At 37.8% G+C, this 26,558-nt stretch overlaps 1 long non-coding RNA gene across 1 annotated transcript in view; it reads left to right on the forward strand.

Annotated features, from left to right (window-relative positions):
- The window catches only part of LOC148971537 (uncharacterized), a 66,154-nt gene extending 40,618 nt beyond the window's left edge, over positions 1-25,536 (forward strand). Inside the window, exons 2-5 of the long non-coding RNA XR_016146938.1 lie at positions 11,662-11,981; positions 12,084-12,273; positions 23,948-24,010; positions 25,468-25,536. This is a non-coding gene — a long non-coding RNA (uncharacterized LOC148971537). The remainder of the gene's footprint in view (positions 1-11,661; positions 11,982-12,083; positions 12,274-23,947; positions 24,011-25,467) is intronic.
- Positions 25,537-26,558: the final 1,022 nt, after the last annotated feature.

The raw sequence follows: 26,558 nt of genomic DNA on the forward strand, positions 1-26,558 counted from the left end.
GAATTTATGCACTTTGGAATTGGACGTTATCCCCGATGCACTGGATGTAGGTAGCCCAGTTTCTGGCTCAGCCCTGGATGTTTTAGATTCTGTGGATAGACCAGGCTTCTCTTCCACCACATTTCAATCGCTCTGCTCCCAATTCTGAAGCCCACATTCACTGGGGCCTGGGGATATCCAGTTCCAAATTAAGAGGCACGACTGGACTGGCGTTCCTCGCTTGTTAAGAGTCTGAAGCCAGACTTCAAACTCTCAGACACAGGGACCAGCTCCATAGTTCAAACATGTATTCTCTCATACAACCGCTGTGTTCCCACCAGTGTTGGGGAGTAACAATCTAAAAGTAGAGATGCTACTAACTTTATTACATTTTTCAGCAGCTCAGCTATTTTTCAGCAAGCTTTATTTATTTATTTTTTTCAATGAATAGTGAAACAGTTTGTTTTTTTTGTTTGTTTTTTTGTTATATTACAGTTTAGACTTAGACTAACTAAGTGAATTTTAGTATTTTAAAAGTATTTTTTGTTAGGTTTAATCCAGTTGCTTTTAGATAAACATTATTCTGATTGCAATAATTAAATAATATAATTACCTTTTGATGCATGCATCAAAGTTTGTTTGATGTTTATACACATTTGGAATAGAAGATAATAATACATATATATATATATATATATATATATATATATAATTGTGATTAATCGCATCCAAAATACAAGTTTGTGTTTACATAATATATGTGGGTGCACTCTGTATAATTTTTTTGTATTTTGTATTTTATAAATACACACACATGCATGTATATTTAAGAAATATTATTTATATATAAAATATTTCTATTTACATATCATATAAATTATATATAAATCTATATACAGTAAATACATGACAATATTTATTAAATATATACATATATAAAATAATTATACACAGTGCACCCACATATATTATGTAAACATAAACTTTTATTTTGGATGCGATTAATTGTTTGACAGCCCTATATATATATACACACACACACACACACACACACACTTGATTAAGTTGCATAATTATGATCAAACATAAATTACATTACAATGCGTATAAAAATATTTTATAAATGACATTTTTTAAATATATTGACAATGAAAAAAGTCATTGGACGTAAAAAGGACAGTCATGCAGAATTATTATGAGGTTATAACAGAAATACCGTTTAAAGATCTCTCCACTGTATCTGCAACATGCATTGGAAGAGTACAAAAGAACAGGTTCAGTATCTACTTTTTATTACAAACTTGTAGCATAGCCTACTTTTTCAAAGGTGTATCTTGACTGTAGTTTAACTACTTCAAATAAAGTAGAGCACCTTGTATAGTCAACAGTTTCAAACACTGGTTCTCATGCACGTCAGATCCAGATGCAATCAGATGTGGCACTCAGCAAATACATCTGACCTTACACCTGTGTCCACCTTTGTTGTAGAGAATGACAAGATCTCTGTAGGACTTCCTCTTTAGTTTCCCTTTCATTTGACAGTGGGGCATTATCTCCTTCCTCTCTCTCTCTCTCTTTCCATCTCTCTCTCCCTTTTCGCTGTATGCTTCAGGCAATTACAGCAATGTTGCATTTGTCAATCATATTCAGTTGTGCATGGTTTCCTAAAATAATTATCAGGTGAGTGGCATCTCGTTGCCTGGAGTACCAGTCTGGTGAAGGCAAGCCCCAGAGTATTAATTACTGCGCGCAGAAATTTGCAGAGAAGCAAGTCTTTTAATGGTAGAACTGACGCAACATGATTGTTCTGATTTTTTTTTTTTCTACTAACATGACAATCATCGCCGTCCCTGTGGTCATCAGCATAGATTAGCTGGAATCGTCAAGGGAGGCCATTACCAAGCTGTGTACCATTTGATAAAACGAGGCACACATTGCCAGGTTTCTGTTTGTTGATTTTCAAAACAAGGCCTGCTTTTCAAAAAAGGGAAAAAAAGGCAGAGAAAACACCCCAAAAGTCAAAATCTAATAAACATGGACTGCTGCCAGAAAGCTTGAGTGTAGTGCTATTTACCGGGGTGAAAGAGCTACATTTCTGGAGATTTCCGCTGGAAAGGAATCTCTCAGGAAAGCAATCTTCAAATAGCAGCATAAAGGGATGCGTTTATTCTAAAGGGCATTTTCCTGCAGGGATGCGGGGTTGAAGTGTGCGGATGCATCGTCTCGGGCCTGGCGAGTGGGGAACGAGAGAGAGCGCGCTCGCACAGGTGACATTTCCAAACTGGTTGGTTATTGTAGTGGTTCATTCTTAGCCTGGATCACAGATGATCTCCTCACATTGTCTTCATCTTATTCCTTCCAGCAAGGGTTTTGACTGCATTTCGGCTCTTGTCTTCACATGAATCACAGCTTCATATATCTAGAGAGTGGGTTTTCAAAAAGGGGCTCCGTGAACCCCATAGGAGACGCAAGGAGGCGCTAGGATCTCTATTTGAAATAAAAGCTAAATATTTACTAAATAAGATTTAAGGGCTGCCAAAGTTAACACGTTAACTTTTAATTAGTTAAATATGATGTTATTTTAATTTTATATAATTTTTAATAATTATATATATATATATATATATATATATTAGGGCTGTAAAATGATTTATCGCAATTAATCGCATTCCAAAATAAAAGTTTGTGTTTATATAATATATGTGTGTGTAGTGTGTAATTATGTTGTATATATAAATACACACACATGCATGTATATGTTTAAGAAATATTTGCATGTATATACTTTATATATATATATATTTATACAAAATTAATATTATACATAAATATTTTATATATTAATAACACATTTTTCTTAAATATATACATGCGTGTATTTATACAAAGTAATTATACACACTACACACACATATATTATGTAAACACAAACTTTTATTTTGGATGCGATTAATTGTGATTAATCGTTTTACAGCCCTAATATCCTATGTGTGTCCTTTTCTATTGGACGTTCGATTTTCTATTTTCTTATTTACAAGTTATTTTTAATGCTATTTTTAATGAAAATTATTTTATTATTTTTGGTTACTCAAAAGTAAAAAAAAAGTGTTCGACAAATATATATATGAAGAGTTCAGATGCAAAAGCCTCTAAATGCCATTTGAAATTTTCTTCTTTAATAGTGATTTTTATCAAACTTGTATATTTAAGTTCAGTAATTTCACTTAAACAACAATTAATAGGTAATTATCATTGCCATTAAAGTGAAATCACTGAACTTAAATATACAAGTTTGATAAAAATCATCATTAAAAAAGAAAATTTCAAATGGCATTTAGAGGCTTTTGCATCTGAACTCTTCATATATATATATATATATATATATATATATATATATATATATAGTACTATATGTATACACTCTAAAAAATGTTTAGAGTATTTATTTAGAGTATTTAGAGTCAAATATTTTCCCCAAAATGTACTATTCATTTACTACAAATTCAAGTATTCTGTATTGTAAATCAAAATAAATAAATGATTTTAATTATCCAATTAAATATGTCAAATATAATGTCAGTATTGTCCTGCCTTCAATTTTAGATGACAATTTTAAAAAACATTTTATAACATCAGTAAAATCACTCAAAACACTGTTAAATTAAAGAAAGTCAAGTAATGAGAATTACCAAAAAGTAAAAAAAAATTACATGTTATGGTTATATAATGAACTACTATCATGAAAATGTCAAAACTGTATCTGCAGTTTTAGGTTGAAAACTTGAGACGTTCAGTGCCATTCTCTTTTCAACACGCGTGTCAACATCATCAGGTAAACCGCCTTGGTCGTGTATCCGTGTATCCCAGAGTTGGGAAGTGAATGAAAACTCCCACCCGTATCTCATTACAGCGTTTGCAGAGTGGGAGTTCTCATGGCCTGTGTGTGTGTGTGTGTGTGTGTGTAAATGCTTCTGTATAGGTGTAGGTCTACAGCACACGCCTCCCAATCAGATTTCCGCTCTGGTTTTCACACTCCTTAATCGCGCGCGTTAAATCGGCACGCAATGCGGTGTCACGGATTTCTTTCCGCTCCACGCCCTTCTTTGTTGTGCCTCGCCGCTGAAGTAGGTTAATGGCGGCCTTTGAAACGCAACCCTTCTCTCTGAACGCGATGTGCGAAAGGTCCGTTCAAAGAGCGCCGCTACCTTACTTCAAGCTTACAAATGCACACTTGAGTGCACATAAAGAGGGAGTGATTCAAATGGGGGGAGAGTAAGCAGAGCTCATTAACATCCGTGTAGCGGCAAACGCTTTCTCTCTCTCTCTCTCTGTCCACGGAGCCGAATTCTAGCTTCAGATGAGCCAGGCCTGCTGGGAGTTCAGCTGCCAGTTTAATTAGTGTTCAGTAATTTCAATAATGAGTGACAATTCATTGGGGCTTTTAGGTTGGTCTCCTCGTCAGAGGCGAATCAATAATCTGCTGTTTTCCTCCCTCCTTTTCTTTCAAGACTAAAAAGTGGCACGTAACTTCCATCAGAGGGGGAGAAGGAAAATGAAAGACAGCAGCGGGTCCCAGAGAAATGCTGGAGACAATTTGCCGCTAATAGCAGATGCTAGCCTTTCCTCCGCCTTTTGTTTTGATGTTATTGGATGAAAAGGCAGGTCTTTAGCAGCGAGCGCAGGGCCAGAGCGTGAAAACAATTTGCCCTGGCTGTAGAGGGAGTGATGCGGGTAAGTGAGAGGAGGCGCTGGGATTACGGATAATCCCCCGGTCCGCACCTTGAGGCGGAGAGGAAGCGGTGAAGCTAATTTTGGACGTTAGCGCGCGCGCCTCGTAGCCGGCCGCCGTTCCATCCCGCGGTGACATCCGTAATTGATAATAGGATTTTCTACTCGAGCGGAGTTGAAATGTTATTATTAAGGCGCACCATGCTAGAATGAAGAAGGAAAAGTAAAAGACGTTTAACCGGAGTGCTTGAAAAGTTTACTTACAAATCACTTTGTCGCTGAAGAATAAGTTACGAGATCTCTATGTGTCTTGGCATGCCTGTTTCTTTAAATGTGGGGCCAAGGGATGAATTTTATTCAAAATAAATATTATTTACTTTATTGTTTTATAAATTTAACATTAAATCTGTTTTGGAAACTTTTATCATGCCTTCCCTGTAAAAAAAAAAAATAATTTTCCAAAGATTATGTTTAACTTTCATACAAATTCAATGCCATTTCTTTGAAGCAGTTTTCAGAAATTGCTTGTACATTTTGCAAATAATTGCAAAGTTAATCCTACACCATTTTTGTGTGTGTGTTTATAATGTCTTTACCGATTTTACAGATGTCTTTTATGTCTTTAACCCAATTGTTGGGTTAAAAGTGTAATTTTCACCATCAACTGTAATTTTTTTAATTGCATTTTTCAACCCAACATTTGGGTTTGTCCATATTTGACCTATATTTGGGTTGAAACAACCCAGCATTTTAGAGTGTACGTATGTACCTATAGACTGAACACTTACTGTTTTAACCCAATTTGGGGAAAATATGTACAAACTCAGCCATTGGGTTTCATTTTTAAATTACATTTTTAACCCAATGGCTGGGTTTGTCCATATTTTACCCAAAATTGGGTTAAAACAACCCAGCATATTTTTAGAGTGTATGCATGTGCATGACGTCCCCTTTTTGTTTACAAGGAGAGGACATGGAGACAATACGGGTATCATTTTCAAAAACTCGTTTTCAAAAATTTGCATTCTCAAGCCCCCAAAACACCATTGTTGTGTAAAGAGATAGAGATACTCATCCCTTTTAATATTTGATCAGCCTATGTACTTTGCTGAAAATATACATGATTATATGGTTAGGTTTTTAGGTTAGGTTAGGTCTTTTATTGTTTTACCCTTTTCCCACACCCAGAATTTGAATCTTTTAGATGAAAACATTTGCAAACTATGATCATAAGCAAATCATTTAAGTATTTATTGAAAAACATTTTACACAATTTACATCCACTAATTAATAATCGCCACTTAAAAGATTTACTCAAAAGTTTGTGAACTTGTTTAATAAGAAAAAATATATATTATATGTGCATAAGATCTTAGCAGGGCTTAGCAAGGCAAAACATTTGACATTTGATTAAAAAAAATCATTGAATGTAGTTATTGAAATGTGAGGGAAATCATATTTGTTGACAAATAACTAAATGATCATGTGATGCATATAAATACACTGTTGGACATTGTAAGAAGTACAAATAAATGAGTGTGTGTTTTAAAGAAGAAGAAGAAAACCACCTACTTTGCATAAAACTTATTATCCCATGTCAGACCTAAACATGAATATGCACCTGTGAATTATACTCAATGCATATTTAGCATGGATGCAAACCCTGCTAATTGTTTGTTTGAGACTGCACGTTGCTTCCTGTACATCTCGAGTCAGCATGGTTCTGCATACCATTATGCCAATGATGTGCAATTAGACCCGCGCATGCCAGGACTGGCAGACGGCCTGTTCCTCTTCCTACAGACACCGCTGTGAACTTCTGAACCTGTGAGGAACGGGGTCTACCACAGCCTCTGGGCCTGAGAGAAAGACACACAGAGAGAGAGAAAGACAAGAAGAGTGAGGAAAATGATGCCCGAGGCAATGTTACATTCTGAGCGGTGATGTGGTGTCGTTTAAGGAGATTATTCTTATAGCGTCGGTTCCTTCATCTTCGGACTAACTGAAAGTGGCTGTGCATGAATCACCTTTAGCAGATCCTTAACCTGAGATGGCCAATGGATTCACTTCATAGAAATAATCAGGCAGAACAAGTGCCACCCATTTATTTTCTCAACTGGTCTTGCATCATAACCCAGATTTTGTACTGAGCACCATAACAGAGCCACTTATATCCAGAGTGACTTTTATTTCATTAATGGCAAAAAATTAACATTCAGTTCATGCATTCCATTGGTATCCATGACCGAAGTGATGTTGACAAAAATATCTTTAATATCAAACATTGCAATTCATGGTTGGGCTATATGCAAAATGCAAGCCAAATACACTCTAAAAAATGCTCGGTTGTTTTAACCCAATTTTGGGTCAAATATGGACAACCCCGAAATGTTGGGTTAAAAATGTAATGTAAAAATTTAACCCAACGGCTGGGTTAGTCCATATTTGACCAAAAGTTGGGTTAAAACAACCCAGCAATTTTTAGAGTGTATGTAAATTTATAAACCTGACATAAGCTTTGTGTATGTTTAGCATGCATAGTTATTCATATTGCTGATAAACATTTAATTAACAGGTTTACTGTTTGGGATTTAACTTATATTTGACATTTGTTTGAGTATTGTATTTTTTGTTAATTTTAGGGTACATTTACACGACAACGTACTAAACACGGAAACGTTTTTCCTCTGGATTTTTTAATGTTTTGCGTATAGGTGACTAAAAGCGCTGTATTCTGCTGCCAGACCAGTAGTTGGCGACATCACTTTGTAAAGAAACACTGCACTCGAGTCTAAACAATGCTGGGTTGTTTGAACCCAATTGTTGGGTTCAAAGTGTAATTTTCACCATCAACTGTAATTTTTTTAATTGCATTTTTCAACCCAACATTTGGGCTTGTCCATATTTGACCTATATTTGGGTTGAAACAACCCAGCATTTTTTAGAGTGTACGTATGTACCTATAGACTGAACACTTACACTCTAAAAAATGCTGGGTTGTTTTAACCCAATTTGTGTAAAAATATGTACAAACTTAGCCATTGGGATACATTTTTAAATTACATTTTTAACCCAATGGCTGGGTTTGTCCATATTTTACCCAAAATTGGGTTAAAACAACCCAGCATATTTTTTAGAGTGTATGCATGTGCATGATGTGCATGAAAGCACCTTTTTGTTTACAAGGAGAGGACATGGAGACAATACGGGTATCATTTTCAAAAACTCGTTTTCAAAAATTTGCATTCTCAAGCCCCCAAAACAACATTGTTGTGTAAAGAGATATGAGATACTCATCCCTTTTAATATTTGATCAGCCTATGTACTTTGCTGAAAATATGCATGATTATATGGTTTTATTTGATTATTTCAGGTCGTAAGGAACCAAATGCAAAGATTTACTTACTTCAGTCTGAGGGATATTTCAAGAGAGTTGTGGGCATGAAAAGCCAGCTTCTTCTCAGAGCGGCTTGTCTTTAGCAGGTGTGATTCACAGCAGTAAGGACAGCGTTAATGCAGCTGTATTCATTATTCACTGTAAATTTATATTTGGCATAATTACGAAGCAGTGTCTGTCGGTGCGGTCCGTGTGAAGCAGCTCTGATGGGGAAGATAAATGGTGAGGCTCGGGCTCTTAATGAGAAAAGAGGTCATCTGTAGGGTGTGCAGCACTGCCACAACTGTAGCTCTCCTTCCGTCCCCAGGTACCACATGAGCGCACGACACGTAATTAGACAAAAAGAGGGAAAGAGAAGCATATAATAGCTTAATGAGATATGATTTCAAAACTTTATCCTTTTTCCGATGATATATTGCATACTTTTTAAGAATGGCGTCATGTTGGGTAAAATGAACTCCTTGCTAATGAAAAGCAACAAAAACAAAACCTTATGAAAATATATATGTGGGCTGTCAAACTATTAATCGCGATTAATGGCATCCAAAATAAAGGTTTGTGTTTATATATTATATGTGGGTACACTGTGTATAATTATTTTGTATTTACATAAATACACATACACATGCATGTATATTTAAGATTTTTTTTTAATTATATTTATATTTTACATAACTTATATATAAATCTATATACCGTATATACATATTGCTTTATATATAATTTATATTTATATTTATTAAATATATACAAGCATGTGTGTGTATTTATATTTATAAAATAATTATACATAGTGCACCCACATATATTATGTAAGCACAAACTTTTATTTTGCATGCGATTAATCGCGATTAATCATTTGACAGCCCTAATATATATATATATATATATATATTTTATATATATAGTTTATATATATAGTTTTATATTCCATACATTCAGAGTGAATATTCACTATATTCAAGTCTAATTCCTTATATTCAAAGTTGCATTCCATATATTCACTTTTGTTCCATATACTCAAACTTCATATTCTAAATATAGTGTGTGAAATTAACTCTTTGAAATGAATTGGATTGTGCAAAGTACCAAATCACAAATGAACCAGCATTATTCTGATGTGTGTGTGATGTCAGAGAAAAGTTACAATTCAATATTTGAGGCTGACTAATTAAATGCAGATGCATGCAACAGATATGTCTCCACGAGGCGTCTCTTGTGGGACTTTAAAGTGCAAAAGCATATACAGATATTTCCCAGCCCATGCAACATGCAGGCCAGAGCTTCAGTGGAGTGTGAGGGAAATATTAACCTCCATAATACTCTTCAGCGTATCACAGTCTTGTGTATAATCCCCATTAAAGATGCACCTCACAGCCAGAGGGCCTTTCTGCGTGTGTATGAAGCCTGCTGGGGAGTCCGCGCTTCAGGGAATAGCTCCGCTCGAGACAGTCTGATATCAGCGGGGAAACCTCCTCACGTTTGTGCAACACAACCCTCCTAATCTAACTTTTCCTGACATGTAATGGGGGAGCGTTCCCCGATGGCCCATTTATTTATATTAAAAACGTCATTCAGGTTCGCTGTCTTAATTGATTTCATTTCTCCCAGTGAATCTCTTGCCCCGTATGTTTCCACTCCAATAATCTAAATGATTATGTATTTTTTTATTAATACTTGCAGACTTGCTTTCACCTGATTCTTTTGAACCTTGCTTTGATTTAGTCAGGTGTGATGATTGACAAACAGAGCTATGCTATCCCTTTTACTGTTTTTTTTCCTTCCATGCTCTTAGTTTCATTTCAAACTGTCATATAACACGAGAACTGAGTCTATGATAAGGCAGTAATGGGGTGTAGACAGAAAAAAAAAAAAAAAGAATAAATGTGCCCGGTTATTACGCGCTCCCAGGGGACTCGTGTGTTTGGTGTAATGTGCGTGTGAGAGCGATACTCATATTTCCATGTGTCACGCATCCCCTCATTCCCTCTGTCAAGAGAATTGTCAGCCATATTGCTGTGGCACTTGGCGTGAAATGCTCGGCAACAAGTGCTGATGACTGACTATCGCACCCGCGCTTTACAGCGATTCGGTTCCTGATTACAGACGTAAACATGGTAAACACTCCTTGAAACTGCCTTATGTGATTGCTGTCGCTTTTGTAGCATCTCTGATTCTTTAAACAGGGAAATTTTTCTCCATATAATGGACTTCATTGGGAACCAAACGGTTCAAGGTCCAAATGAGTGTTTCAGTGCAGCTTCAAAGGGCTTTAAACGACACCAGACGATGAATAAGGGTCGAAAAATAAATAAAAAGGTTATGTTTTAAAAGCTCAAACGCTCGCCTTGCTCTGTTCTGTGATGCGCGTTCGTGACTCTCCTATTTAAACTCGTTCATCAAAGTGAACGAATCTTTTTTCGAGTCATTTGGTTCATTCAACTAACGAAATGACTCGAAAAAAATATTCGTTTAAAGCCCTTTGAAGCTGCACTGAAACTTTCATTTGGACCTTGAACCGTTTGGTTCCCAATGAAGTCCATTATATGGAGAAAATCCTGGAATGTTTTCATCAAAAACCTTAATTTCTTTTTGACTGAAGAAAAAAAGACATGGACATCTTGAATGACATGGGGTGAGTAAATTATCAGCAAAATATTTTTTTTTTTTAAGGTGAACTACTCCTTTAACACAATGGCGGGAAGATTTCAATGAGTAAGTTTCGCTCTTATTTCCTTAAAAAATCTCAGCTGTTTTACACTACCAGTAAAGCACAAGAGGCCTACGTTACAGTGGATTAACCACGCTTAAACGCAAAGCTTGCTTTATTCTAGGCTATCGCGCTGAGAGCTTGGCGCTGCAGTATGCATATATGGTTGCATAACTTGTCTGATTTATCGCAGCTAATGCTCCAGTTCAAGTCAATTGTAAACGTATACAGTGTTTATGTTGGAGTGGGATTAGAACCACAGGCATTTATTGCTCAAACATGAGCCACAGATGAGCGAGTTTGGAGAGCTTGAAGGAAAAAGCCAAAAGGAAATTCATCATTTGATCTTTTTGTCTCAGAGTCTTCTCTCCCATAGGTACGAGGAAATATCAAGTTACCAAGCACTCTCTCAGAAAGGCAAAAAAAAAGAGAACATATGGTTTTTCGGAAGACTTACACAGTGTTTCATTTATTTTGCGCTGTCCCCATTGACGGAAAATGGCAGTAAATAACCTTGCCATGTATCTATTAAACTCCAGATTTACAACTGTTAAGCATCGGCTAACGTGTTAACCAGGTGCGTGCATGTTATTGCATGAAATCTGACCCAGTTTTAAATCACTGTTCCAGGTCCAAGAGTTGAGAAGTGAAATTCCCAGATAGCCTTTGTCTCTTCTATCAGCAGCAGACGAGCTGAAGGATGTTGGTTATATTTTTAAGAGAGCTGCAGAGGATACCTGCATCTCATCCCATGCCTTCCTCCCACAACTTTTTTCCGTTTCCACTCGTCCTCTTTCCCTCAATCTTGTTTTTTCTCTCTCTTTCACTGGATTCCCACTGATTGTAGGCATTTCCCCTCACTGGCTCCATGTGAAGGAGGATAAATCCTGCGTTTCTGGCAGAAGAGGCCATGCATCCTGGCGATGGTGGAGGCCATTGACAGTTGAGTGTCGTCGGGGGATATTAAAGTCCAACAGCGGGCCCATTTCCCTTATTATTACACGGGCTATCCTATGATCAGTTTCATGCACCTTTCCTTCGAACTCCGCCAACATGTGTCAGCTGTGTTTAATAGTTCGGCAACAACAAATTTATGTTGCTAAGCTCCAGAAAGTAAACCTCACCAAAATACATCTCGCCAGCCACCCTTCTACAGCGTCCACAGAGGTAATATGGAATTTACTTTCTTTGAGTTTTTCGTAATTGCTTCCAGATTTTGGTCTTCCCCCAGAATATTCCTGAGCGAAGCCACATTTTCTCACGATGCAGGCGGCCAAGAATATCTCCAGCCTTGCTGTGGTTATTCACTGCTGCTTGTCAAACATCCTCCGGCCGACCGCAGTCATTTGTTTTCATGTTAACCATGCCTGAGAGAGAAGAGCGAGATTGCTGCTCATCGCGGAGGGAAGGAAGGCTCCGTGTATTCCGACATTTGGACATGCATAGTCATGGGATGATGGTAACCTCAACCTTGACATCTTCCATTTATCATGCTGAAATTGGAATGTCAGGATCTAGTGAATCTTTCTACTGTATCTACCTTTATTGAACAGGATGCTTATTTATTATTAAGGCTCTCTAGTGATGCAGTACTCAAGCACACACAAATATTAATGAAAAAATTGTGATTCAACGAGGTGTCCGTGTTACAGTGTATATCTATATATTTAAGTGTTAAAGGAGTAGTTCACTTTTAAAAACTTACATGTCTTTCTTTCTTCAGTCGAAAAGAAATTAAGGTTTTTGATGAAAACATTCCACGATTTTTCTCCATATAATGGACTTTACTGGTAACCAAGTTCCAAAAGTCAATCAAAATGAATCTTTTTTCGTGTCATTTGGTTGATTCAACGAACAAAATGAATGAATTGACTCAAGGAGGAGGAGAGTCACGAACGCGCATCACAGAACAGAGCAAGGCGAGCATTTGAGCTTATAAAACTTTAACTTTTTATTTATTTTTTAAATGAGCGATCGTTTCGCTTGATAAAACCCTTATTCATCGTCTGGTGTCGTTTAAAGCCCTTTGAAGCTGCACTGAATCTGTCTTTTGGACCCTGAACCGTTTGGATCCCAGTGAAGTCCATTATATGGAGAAAAATCCTGGAACGTTTTCATCAAAAACCTTAATTTCTTTTCGACTGAAGAAAGAAAGACATGGACATCTTGGATGACATGGGGGTGAGTAAATTATCAGCAAAAGTTGTTTTTTTAAAAAAAGTGAACTACTCCTTTATCTTTAAATTAATTTCAATTTCACCTGCAGTTGCAAACTAGTACTGTATGTCCTTAGACTCGTTTCACATTAGCGTTTCAGTGTTCTGACGCTCACTATAAACGAATGCAGCAATATTAGCGTTGCCCGTTGACCTTGCAGGCGCTGTATGAATATGTATGTGCTTATGCCTTACGATGCAGTTCCCAAGGAGGACGGGACACTGACCCCTCTCCTACAGTAGCCAGATTTAAACAGGAGAGCTGGTCTTCTTCTCTCGCACGTCTCATTACGCAGATGTGATGCTCCGAGCGGGGTTATAAAAACCCTGGCATGTCTACAGAACTGTAGGCGAACATGAGGAACATTAATTCATAAAACATGTCCTGCCTCTTCTAACACACACAGCAGCAGCGTAGAGACACATCAGCTCTAATAAGGTGCCACTGCCATGGGTTTTATAAATGAACCGGATGCTGCGTCCCTCGGTACGCCGGAGCAAACCAACTCCAGTGGATTAAGCCGTAATTAATCCATCATCTCTCCTTCCCCTCACTCTTTTTAATACACATGAGCAGTTGGACTCTGAGCTCCTCGCTATGGTAAATTATGTATGCTTATAGATCAGCGCATCTCTTGGATGTTAATGCTATGGTGTCTATCCCCTCATTGGATGCCCATGATGACCTAGGAACTAGTAAAGTTCGCTCTGCGATGGCGCCACGAACGAGTGACACGCCGTTGCCGTCAGATTGGTGGATGCCCACCCCGCCTCGCCCCTGATTGGCCCTGGGTGGTCCGTGTCCCTCGTTTGCATGCAAATGCGTCCACATTGTCTGATCAGATAACGGTCTAGTCGGGAGACGGCCAGAGCTGCCAATCTCGCAGATTGGATTAGATCGAAAAGGACTGAAGATTGGCTTGTTCTGGTTGGTTAGCGTGCCCTCCGGGGGGCTCGGGACGACACCGGTGCCCCCGCAGAGCAACGCTTCTGTCTCCGTTTCCCACTGTCAGCCTGTCCTCGCCCAGTTCCTCCTACCCTTCTTGTTATGAGCCTAACACCAGCAGGCAGTGTATTAATATGTAGGAGATCAAGAGTTTATTGATTAGAATCACTTGCTTAATATCCCCTTGTCTGTCATTCAATACGCCGAGGCTTCTTTCATGATTTTTTTTTCCCCCCTCTCCTTCTTTTGGTGTCACTCTTTTTAAATATTCATGGCCTAGCTTGCTTTGTGCCCCTACTGCTGAATATCTAATTAAACTGTCAAAAGAAATACAATTTGCCCTTAAGGGTTATTACGAGAGGGGTCAGCCAGCACTGATCAGGCCCGCTCGGGCCGAGGGGGTAATTACTTATAAGCAAGCAGTGTTTACCTTTCTCCCGTACCTGTGGCCCGGCGTAGGGGAGCCTAAATGAGCCTCGGCGAGCTCCCGGCTGCCTTTGAAGCCTCGTCACGCCACCCCAAATTATCCTGATCCAGAAGAAAGACGGAGAAGTTGAGAGTCTATAACAACATAATCAGCAATTATAGCTGGGAAATGGGGAGAAGCAAGATTTTTATCTCATTAAAAAGAGCCGTTTCCTCGTCAATCCTCACCTCTCCCACACTCATTCCCTGTCACTTGCGCTTTCTTTTGAATTCAAATGATTCGGCTTTAAAGGTGAGGGGAGAAATCTGGAAATTTAATTCAGGAGACGAGAGCTTGAGCCAATTAGCGGGGTTCGCTCGCTAAAATATGAATGACATTTGCTCTGGCTGAGCCTTAATGGAGGGAGGCATTAGCGTTATCGTGTCTCCGTCACCTTATTTCCCATCATTATTGTTGCCTTAGTTCTTCTGTCAAATTACGGCCGCTAATTTCTGTTCATATTTTACGAGGCCTGTTAGCAAGTGTCTTTAATGAGCTCCCAAAAATGACCCGGTGCGGCAAAACTTAAACGGGAACCGCCCATCCAGGAATATCATCAGAGAGAAAGTTAAACACTATCGTTCTCGGACGATTTACAGTATCTCTAGCGCGACTCTTCACCTCGCGCGCATAAAGAGCTGGGTTTTTTAATTCGCCTTTTTATGTGACTTGTTAATGTGCTCTTTTAGGGCACTCTTAATACCTTCAAAATTTGTAGAATATCACGATAAATCAAGGCCTTGCCCATCTAATGCTAATTTATCTCACTCATTATATTTTATTCTCTCACCACATTATGGCACCTAGTTAAACTCCTCTCTCCGTGACCTTTATGGGTGCGCTTCAAAAGTTAGTTCTCAGAAAAGTTGATCATTCAAACTTCAAGAGTATTGCTTACCCCCGACTAAAACGTTCAGTTTTCTATAAAGCGGTGCAGGTGTAGTTTATAGTATTTCAGGCCACACGTGGAAAAATTGGGTGAGGTGATATTTCTCGTTACGGCTAAGCTGTTAAAGCAGCAAGGGTTGGATTTTTGACGTACAGGAAACGGCAATCATGGTATAATAGGGTAAAAACTAGATTTGCATTTCCTGAAGGAAATACAAGCACTTGCCAGAAGCAAAAGAACAGTGTTCGAATATGCACTTTGATCAAGTTTACAAAAACCCAATTTGGTAGCACACCCAAGGCTGAAAGATCTACTCAACAAAATGACTGTATGTGAGTGATTTGTAAAGAACAACTAGATTTAAATGTTTAAAATGTGCTTTTTTGGGCTGGTTTTCTGTGGAAAACTAGCTTTTAGGTGTTTTGAGCAACCCGATTTCATGAGAAAACAATTTCAAATTGTTTCAATTGAATTTGTATGATGTGATTTGTAGAGAAACATGATTTTTAGGGGGAAAAATAAGCATGTGTAATGGTGCGCAAGCAGATTGTTCAAAACTATGCGAGTGAAATGGTGTGTATATCTATGGGGAATGGTGTATATATGAAGAGTTCAGATGCAAAAGCCTCTAAATGCCATTTGAAATTTTCTTCTTTAATGATGATTTTTATCAAGCTTGTATATTTAAGTTCAGTAATTTCACTTAAATAACAATTAATAGGTAATCATCATTGCCATTTAAGTGAAATCACTGAACTTAAATATACAAGCTTGATACAAATGATCATTCTAGAAAATTTCAAATGGCACTTAGAGGCTTTTGCATCTGAACTCTTCATATATACAAGAAATGGTATATGTATCTACGGGTGGTGATGGCACAGTAGATAAGACACATGCCTTTTGGAGTGAGACACCCGGGTTCAAATCCACTGTGAGACACCAGTGAGCAAGACACTTAACCCCTAGTTGCTCCAAAAGCGTGTGACCTCTGACATATATAGCAATTGTAAGTCGGTTTGGATAAAAGCATCAGATAAATATAAAATATATATAAATATATAGTTAATATATATATATATATATATATATATATACACTCACCGGCCACTTTATTAGGTACCCCATGTTAGTAACGGGTTGGACCCCCTTTTGCCTTCAGAACTGCCTCAATTCTTCGTGGCATAGATTCAACAAGGTGCTGGAAGCATTCCTCAGGGAGTTTGGTCCATATTGACATGATGGCATCACACAGTTGCCGCAGATTTGTCGGCTGCACATCCATGATGCGAATTTCCCGTTCCACCACATCCCAAAGATGCTGATCGAGATTGAGATCTGGTGACTGTGGAGGCCATTTGAGTACAGCGAACTCATTGTCATGTTCAAGAAACCAGTCTGAGATGATTCCAGCTTTATGACATGGCGCATTATCCTGCTGAAAGTAGCCATCAGAAGTTGGGTACATTGTGGTCATAAAGGGATGGACATGGTCAGCAACAATACTCAGGTAGGCTGTGGCGTTGCAACGATGCTCAATCGGTACCAAGGGGCCCAAAGAGTGCCAAGAAAATATTCCCCACACCATGACACCACCACCACCAGCCTGAACCGTTGATACAAGGCAGGATGGATCCATGCTTTCATGTTGTAGACGCCAAATTCTGACCCTACTATCCGAATGTCGCAGCAGAAATCGAGACTCATCAGACCAGGCAACGTTTTTCCAATCTTCTATTGTCCAATTTCGATGAGCTTGTGCAAATTGTAGCCTCAGTTTCCTGTTCTTAGCTGAAAGGAGTGGCACCCGGTGTGGTCTTCTGCTGCTGTAGCCCATCTGCCTCAAAGTTCGACGTACTGTGCGTTCAGAGATGCTCTTCTGCCCACCTTGGTTGTAACGGGTGGTTATTTGAGTCACTGTTGCCCTTCTATCAGCTCGAACCAGTCTGGCCATTCTCCTCTGACCTCTGGCATCAACAAGGCATTTCCGCCCACAGAACTGCCGCTCACTGGATGTTTTTTCTTTTTCGGACCATTCTCTGTAAACCCTAGAGATGGTTGTGCGTGAAAATCCCAGTAGATTAGCAGTTTCTGAAATACTCAGACCAGCCCTTCTGGCACCAACAATCATGCCACATTCAAAGTCACTCAAATCACCTTTCTTCCCCATACTGATGCTCGGTTTGAACTGCAGGAGATTGTCTTGACCATGTCTACATGCCTAAATGCACTGAGTTGCCGCCATGTGATTGGCTGCTTAGAAATTAAGTGTTAACGAGCAGTTGGACAGGTGTACCTAATAAAGTGGCCGGTGAGTGTATATATATATATATATATATAGTTTATAAAAAGTTCTGCGTGATTTTTGTTTTGTAGTTGTTTTTAGGTTGCTTGGTGGTTGCTTTGTGAATGCCAGTCAAAAAAGTCCCTAGATGTGATCATTGGAAGTCTATTGGTGCGTTCACACCGGACGCGAATAGCACGTCAGGCGCGAGTGATTTCAATGTTAAGTCAATGGAAAGATGCGTTACGTGAGTAAAAATTCCTGCGGCGTGAACGAGGCGTAGAGCGCGGCGCGGTAGACGCGAATATGCCTCATTCGCACGTCAAGTCCGCGCGAATTGAGCGTCTGACGCGTTAAGCACGTTACGCGCGAATGATTAAGTTAGTGCTATTTGTGCATTCACGCGTTTGACGTGAATTCGCGTCTGCCGCCCGAGTTGAAAAATCTGAACTTTCGCGTCAATTCTCGCCACGTTAACCAATCAGGAGCCTGCTGCTTGCTCACGTGGTGAAGTATCTGGATGCTTCAATAATTTTTTTTGTAATATGACTGAATGCCTGGTCAATCGGCATTATAAAAACGATCAACATGCCAACGGATTTCGATTCTGACCCGTGTGACGCGTGTAAATTTCGCTTCAAACTTTTGTTTTTACACGTGTCAGTTTTCGCTCTTGACGCGCGAATGGATTCAAAGTGTTCACACGTATAACTAGACGCGGTAGGCGATTATTTGACGTGCTATTCGCATCTGGTGTGAACACACAGTATGAGAGTTTTTCATCCATTTTATCGTCTACCAAAGAAATCTTTTAACTTTGATCAGTTTGAAAAGAAATAGCACATCTTCTCAACAAGTATCATTCATCTCCGTAGCACAAAAAGGGATTCTGTCATCATTTACTCACCCTCATGTTGCTCCAAACCTGTATGACTAACTTTCTTCTGCAGAACACAAATACGTGGTGGCAGCAAAAATAGTCAAAAATAGCCGATAATGTTTGGACCCCATCGTTTTTTAAAATATCTTTTTTTTTTTTTTTCAAAAGAAAGAGTTGTTATGCAGGTTTTGTGAGTAAATGACAATTTCCATGTTGCAAAAAATGGCTCACTGTCATTTGCATGCAACTTCACATAACACTTCAGCAAGGAATGAGCCATTATTCGCAGATGTCAAATTTTGAACTGCAGAAACTGAGCTTTTCACGTTTCCCCTGACATTATAATGGGGTGATGTCATAGCACATCAACATGACTAATGACTATGTTAAAGCCCACTTGACATAATTTATCTTTTCCTGGAACGTTATTCGTATGCGACTTTGGGTTTGTGAAGAATGAAATAAAGACACACAACATTTATGTGTCATTATGGATTGCCGCTCCATCAGTGACAAAAGAGCAAAAACTACCTTTGATTGCTGGTGTGCTTAACGGAACTAATGGCCCCCAGAACGCCCTATTTAGAAGTGCTTAATTTGGCATAAAGGAACTTTAAAGTGTTTTTTCTCTCCGCCTGACATGAATTAAAGCCAAACAACAGTGGAGAACAGAAAGGCACCTGACACATCTGCACCTCTGCTCTCGCTCTCATGCCTCATCATCTCATGATGAATGAACGTCTTATTGTTACCAAACAACATCCGTCATGACTCAAGCAGTGTGAGAAATCTTTAAATAGATGCTGATCTGCAGAGGGAGTTGGGCTGGGGAATGAAAGCCATGATTTTCTCTTGTTTCCGAAGCGCCGATCGGCCCACCGGCCCCTCAGAAGCTCAGCTGAAGTTTATTGGGACTCTCCGCTATTGTGTCATCTCTTGAGAGGGCCGGTGACATTCATTGGCTCCCGTTGAGGTTATTTGCAGGGGATTTGGTGACAGTGAAACATGCCTTTGCCATCCCTCTGTGAGCGCGGTCCGACATGTTTTTAAGAGATGGGTGAGGCGAAGAGGTACATGTGCCACCTGAGACCGCAGAAGCAGACAGAAAAGTGAGACTAATGACCATAGGCTCCGAACTCAATAAAACCCTATTTTTGACCCATTCAAAGTTTGCTAGGAAATTTACTGTTGACTTGAGACAGGTTTTTTTTTTTTTTTTTTTCCTACAAGCAGATTTTATGCTCACACCACAAAGGGATCGTCATCAGTGTTTTGTTCATCAGTGTTTTTGTCTTGTTTTCCAGAAATTTTCCTTAAAACACCTCACAAAACAATATATATATACACTTTCGACTTTTATGAATACATTTGATTTAAGCAAAATTGTTTGAAAATAATAATGTTTGATTTCATATATGTTTGTGTTGCTAGCTTCTTACCCCAAATTATTAAAAAACGTTCATTCATTCATTCACGTTTCATTCATTCATTCATTCATTCATTCATTCATGTATTAGTCATTCATTCATTCACGTTTCATTCATTCATTCATGTATTATTTGTTTGTTCATTCATTCATTCATTCATTCACGTTTCATTCATTCATTCACGTTTCATTCATTCATTCATTCATCCATTCATTCATCCATTCATGTATTAGTTATTTATTCATTCTGTCCTTCATTCATTCATTCATTCTATCATTCATTCAATCATGTATTATTTATTTATTCATTCTGTCCTTCATTCATTCATTCATTCATTCTATCATTCATCCATTCATGTATTAGTTATTTATTCATTTTTCCTTCATTCATTCATTCATTCATTCATTCATTCTATCATTCATTCATTCATGTATTATTTATTTGTTCATTAATTAATTAATTCATTCATGTATTATTTGTTTGTTTGTTCATTCAATCATTCATTCTACCATTCATTCATTCAGGTATTATTTATTTGTTCATTCATTCATTCATTCATTTATTCATGTATTATTTGTTTGTTTGTTCATTCATTCATTCATTCACGTTTTATTCATTAATTTATTCATGAATTAGTTATTCATTAATTCTCTCCTTCATTCATTCGTTCTATCATTCATACATTCATGTAGTATTTGTTCGTTCATTCTTGTATCATTCATTCATTCATTCATTCATTCATTCATTCATTCATTCATTCATTCATTCATTCATTCATTTATGTATTAGTTATTAATTCATTCTGTCCTTCATTCATTCATTCTATCATTCATTCAATCATTCATTCATTCATGTAGTATTTGTTTATTCATTCATTCATTCATTCATTCATGTATTGGTTATTCATTCATTCTGTCCTTCATTCATTCGTTCTATCATTCATTCATGTAGTATTTGTTTGTTCATTCATTCATGTATAATTCATTCATTCATTCATGTATTAGTTATTCATTCATTCTGTCCTTCTTTCATTCATTATATCATTCATTCATGTATCATTTGTTCATTCATTCATTCATTCATTCATATATTAGTTATTCATTAATTGTATCATTCAGTCGCTCATTCACTCATTCATTCATGTAGTATGTGTTCATACATTCATTCATTCACTTATGTATTATTCATTCATGTATTATGTTATGTTTTTTCAGAAACAAATTAACAATTTATTTAGATTAATGCAATTGACTTAAAATATAATACAGACATATTCTATAAAAATGAGAATTATTATTTTCAAACTAAGAAAGAAAGAAAGAAAGAAAGAAAGAAAGAAAGAAAGAAAGAAAGAAAGAAAGAAAGCTTAAGGAAATGTACCTTTAAAGATGACAGGAAAACAAGACACAAATTCAGATGAATATGTTGTTGTTGATGTTCTGCAGTAAATAGCACTGAACATTTTTAAATTGGAAAGCCACAAAACGCTAATTTATTGAATCATTGTTATTCCAAGGTGATTATTCATGTTTATCGCATCACTTTGTTCATTCATCCTTCCTTAATGGGAGGCGGGGTCTGTCAATATTACATTTCATCTGAAACAATGCTTTGGTAAGCGTCCAAAAGCACTCCATTCCATCTGTGAAAAACAATTTTCTTCACATTATGAAGCTTTGTGTCATGGATCATTTTCTGACACCTCAAAATAAGACTTCAAACAAGCCTGCGAGGCGTTTCCTGTCTGCCTCTCCCCATTGTCAGGTTCAGATTTCCTCATCGCCGAGTTCCAGTCTATCAGCCCATTATACATGGTAGCGCTGGAAAAATAGGATTACGCGGGGAGATTGTGAGCTTTATCCCAATACCAATTTTATCTGGCTGGCTGATAAACTGCCGTTGCCCGGAGAGCAAAGGGAGCTAATGGGAGCGAGGGAAAGGAGAACTTGGACGCGAGGAGTCACTTGGCTGTGGCTCGAAAGGTCACGGGTTTAGCGCTCTGTGCTAATGCTAACAGAAACTCATTTCAGAGAACAGGCCGTTTGGCTGCAGGGCTGTGAACTGCGCTGTGGGTTGCTGTCCTAGTTTTTGTCTGCAATTAGAAGTGTAGACTTTGTGAGTCTTTGGCAATATGTCAAACTCGTGTCATAGGGTGGACTGATATGTCAGATGATGTACGGGGTTGAAACTGTCAAGCTACACATATTTTCTCTGATAATGATCCTTGAAAACCCTTGGCCTGTGCTGCTTTATGATATGCTATAGGGGTCGATCCTACTATGCTGTGCATGCAGTACATAGGGAATGTCATTTATTTGGTTTGAAGATTTAAAAATGTTAAATGTTTTTGCGATTATTTCTATTTTTCTCCTGTGTTGAAATTATAACGTGATAACTGGTCATTTTTTTAATCGAAATGTTTCTGACAAAACATGCCTTATTTTCGCGAATGTTGCTTTTTTATCATTTTATAGGACCTCAAATCACTTTCCATTCTGCTAATCTTCTGTGATATGCCTTTAACTAATTCCCTAATGACATCACCTTCAGGAAGTGACATCACTTTGGAGGAAAAACAATGTCAATGTACAATGTACTAATAACAATGTCAATAATTATTAGCAATGGATATAATGAATTGATATATGGATATAATGAACCTTGACGGTTTTCTGTATTAGAAGTTGGTTTGTCTCATTTCTAGAACATTATCCGGTTTGATAAAATTACAGAAATCAGTTTGACTGAAAACGTTTAAAAAAAATCTAAATTACTAACTTTAGCTATGTATTACCATTCCACTGTGATCATTTGTTTTACTCATCTGACCACAACACGTTTCTGAAAGTATGCTTTCTTATTGATCAGTGCTTCCTTTAAAGGTGCTGTATGTATTTTGTATAAAAGCAATGGGCTTTATGCACAGCTGCACTACTTCCTGAACTTCAGCCAGCTCCTTGTTTCCTGTCTGCCATTATTGACCAAATTGATTAATTCAGGTGTACCTGACCTCAGTAGTCATGGCAACAATAATCAGACACACCTGAATTAATCAATTGTGGCCTATAATGGCAGAAAGGAAACAAGGAGCTGGCTGAAGTTCAGGAAGTAGTGCAGCTGGGCATTAAGCCAATTGGCTAAACTTCTCCAGAGACCCGCCTTTCTTGGACGATTTCTCCCGCGTCTCAGAGCTGATCACGTGCACAGAGCTGGAGGCGGGGATGTGTAGAAAAAAACTCATTTCTATCATATTTTTCGCATATACTGGGTGTATTAAATATCTCAAACAAACAAATATTGACATTTTTGTATAAATAATTTCGATCATTGTAATGTGTGATTACAACCCCTTCACACACAGGCACTAAAAAAAGGTTCATTTTAGAAGAAAAGTTACAGCACCTTTAAAATATGTAAAAAAACATATTTTGTATTCCTTTATTTTCGAAAGGTTCAGAATAATAGGAATAAAAGACTGTGTAGTTTTATAGTTTTGCACCTCTTTCTAATAAGCAGATGTGTTGCAACATGAGACAGAGAGAGAGAGAGAGAGAGAGAGAGAGAGAGAGAAAGAGACAGAGAGAGAGAGAGAGGGTCGTAAGAATCTAGGCCATTCGTTAATGGTAGAGTCACCAGTAGGCCGCGGCTTCACTCTGCCGCCTATCCAGACATTAAAAAGAATTTCAGATATACTCCATTTCTTTGAGGATGCACTTCCTTTGAGATGGGGCTCCTTTTGAGCATATCCAAAGTGTTTTTCTGGTACACGGACCACGCCACAATAATTTAAGCCCCAGTACACAGATACGCGTGCTGACCAGAATCAGCCATTTGACAATGAACTCGAGACCTTTTTAAAACCAGACTGATTTGATATCAATCTATGGTAAACCCAATGTTGTTTCTTTTGTCTTTAATTCTTATCGAAATGTTTTAAACAAACACTACTTTCTTGAACAGGATGGAACGTCATATTGATCGTATGTGCTATACCTTTAGTTGCTTTTTTTATTATCTTGAACTAGTTCCTTAATGACATCATAATCCAGGAAGTGACATCACTTTGGAGTGAAAACAACAGCATGTCAGTAAGTATAGCAATGAATTTGATTCATTCTTTGATGTTTTGCTGTGGTTTGTCTCATTCTAGAACATTGTCCAGTTTGATAACATAAATCAGTTTGACTGTATCAACGTTTAAAAAGGTGGTTAAAAAATGACAAAATTACTAACTTAAGCTATTATTTTTATCCAACTGTGATAGTTCAGTAACTCAATTAAATACTGTTTTCTATAGAAGCTTGTTTCCGCCACAGAATGAAAAATAAAAAAAGGTAATAGCGACTTTTTATCTCACAATTCTGCCTTTTTTTTCACAATTGCGAGATATAAAGTCAGAATTGCGAGATATAGTCAGAATTGCATGATTTAAAGTCGCAATTGCGTGTTATAAAGTCAGACTTGCAAGATATAAAGTCAGACTTGCGAGATATTAAGTCAGAATTGGAGATATAAAGTCAGACTTGCGAGATATAAAGTCAGACTTGCAAGATATAAAGTCAGACTTGCGAGATATAAATTCAGACTTGCAAGATATAAAGTCAGACTTGCGAGATATTAAGTCAGAATTGGAGATATAAAGTCAGACTTGCGAGATATAAAGTCAGACTTGCAAGATATAAAGTCAGACTTGCGAGATATAAATTCAGACTTGCAAGATATAAAGTCAGAATTGCGAGATATTAAGTCAGAATTGCGAGATATAAAGTCAGAATTGTGAGATATTAAGTCAGAATTACAAGATATAAAGTCAGAATTGCGAGATATTAAGTCAGAATTGCGAGATATAAAGTCAGACTTGTGAGATATAAATTCAGACTTGCAAAATATAAAGTCATACTTGCGAGATAAAAAGTTAGAATTGCGAGATATAAAGTCAGACTTGCAAGATATAAAGTCAGACTTGCGAAATATAAAATCAGAATTGTGACATATAAAGTCGCAATTGCGTGATATAAAGTCGAAATTGCGTGATGTAAAGTCAGAATTGTGAGATAAAAAGTCTAAATTCTGTCTTTTTTTCTCGCAATTGCGACTCAAAATTCTGACTCCATATCTCGCAATTGTGAGATAAAAAGTCGCAAGTATGTTTTTTATGTTTTTATTCAGTGGCGGAAACAAGCTTTCATAGTTTTTAGTATATAAATGAGTATCTCAGTTATAAATGTATCAGTTGTTGTCACTGTAACTGAGATTTTTGGTCTAGATAAATATTGCTCTCAATATGAAAATGAATGTCTTAATGTGAAAAGTTATCGCCTCTTGGATAGCGTCAATGTTAGTTTTCTTGTGTAGCTAAATACATTTTCATCATTTTATGAGAAGCTTGCAAAGCTACAGTTTCAAGACGGCTTCCCCTATGATGCTTCTTATAGCAACTGAGCATATGATGTTAATTCATCAACATATTCTTTTAGTGATGCCATCATGCGTGTATCAAGCAAATGTGACTCTCTCCTGCTGGATATGTGCTCTTCCTCCGCAGCATGCGTCGCTAACCGCACCATATTGTGAAGAGGCAGGCAGCCCATCACCGACGTAACTTTGATTGACAGTAAGTGTGCATATGTGTCCAATCTGCTCATCGGGATACGTGCTATCGTCATGATCTTTATTTATGTGTTCTGCTGTCGGCACAGTGCGAGCTAACTGCCCATTCCACACTAAATTAATTAGTTTGGCAGCCAGCCTGCGATGGAAAATTGGATCCAATATGGTTTTTCCAGGGTGTTTCAATGTGGCATTCACTGGAGGGTGAGACAGACTTCAGATATTTGGGTCACACAGATTATACGTGCGGACGCTTTTCGTATCCGACTCGACAAAATGGAAAGATGTGTATGCGTTTTTCGACATTCATCCACATTATTTCGACCATGCACTTAACAATTAAAAGATTCCCCTTTATAAAAACAAGCGCGTGGAGGCTTTGTGCGAGCACCTATCCTGGCAGGGGTTCAAACTCGTGTTCCTCTTGAAAGGTTTTATCCAAGTAAATAAATAAATAAATAAACATCCTGGGAGAAAGGGAAAAGTGAGAGAGAGAGGGAGGAGGGACTACGGAAGCGCTTCTATCCCGTGTTGTTGTGCGTAAAATAAATCCTTTGTAGTGCATGCTCTTCTAATAACACGTCGGCTAATTAATAACTTCTACACAATTATAAATTAACTTTGGATCAGGACTCCGGCTTTGCATATGATTTCCTATAATCGCTAAAGCTACTGCGAAAACATGTCTCATATCAAGCGTAACTTTCTTATTTAACACAGACAGACTGGGTTCTCATCGGGTTTAAACGTACAGCAAATTATCTCTGCTGGGACCTTGTGCGTAAGCCAAAAATCACTGCAGTAATTTTTTTTAATGTGAAATAGCATCCTTAATCGTCATTTTTGGATTCGTTCTCTTTTTTTTTTTTTTCTGCGAGTGAGCTTTGATGGAATTAATCTTAATATTTTAATATTATTACAGCAGTACGAGGGAGCTGTCACTAATTCGCTTTTCCTCAAGTCTCGACTCTGTGCGTATGAGATGATCATAGGTGGCTCTGCGTGCGGCTCGTTCCTGGCACCTTG

Source organism: Pimephales promelas, chromosome 17 (genome assembly GCF_988280905.1).
Source record: "Pimephales promelas chromosome 17, fPimPro1.hap1.1, whole genome shotgun sequence".
Lineage (NCBI taxonomy): Eukaryota > Metazoa > Chordata > Actinopteri > Cypriniformes > Leuciscidae > Pimephales > Pimephales promelas.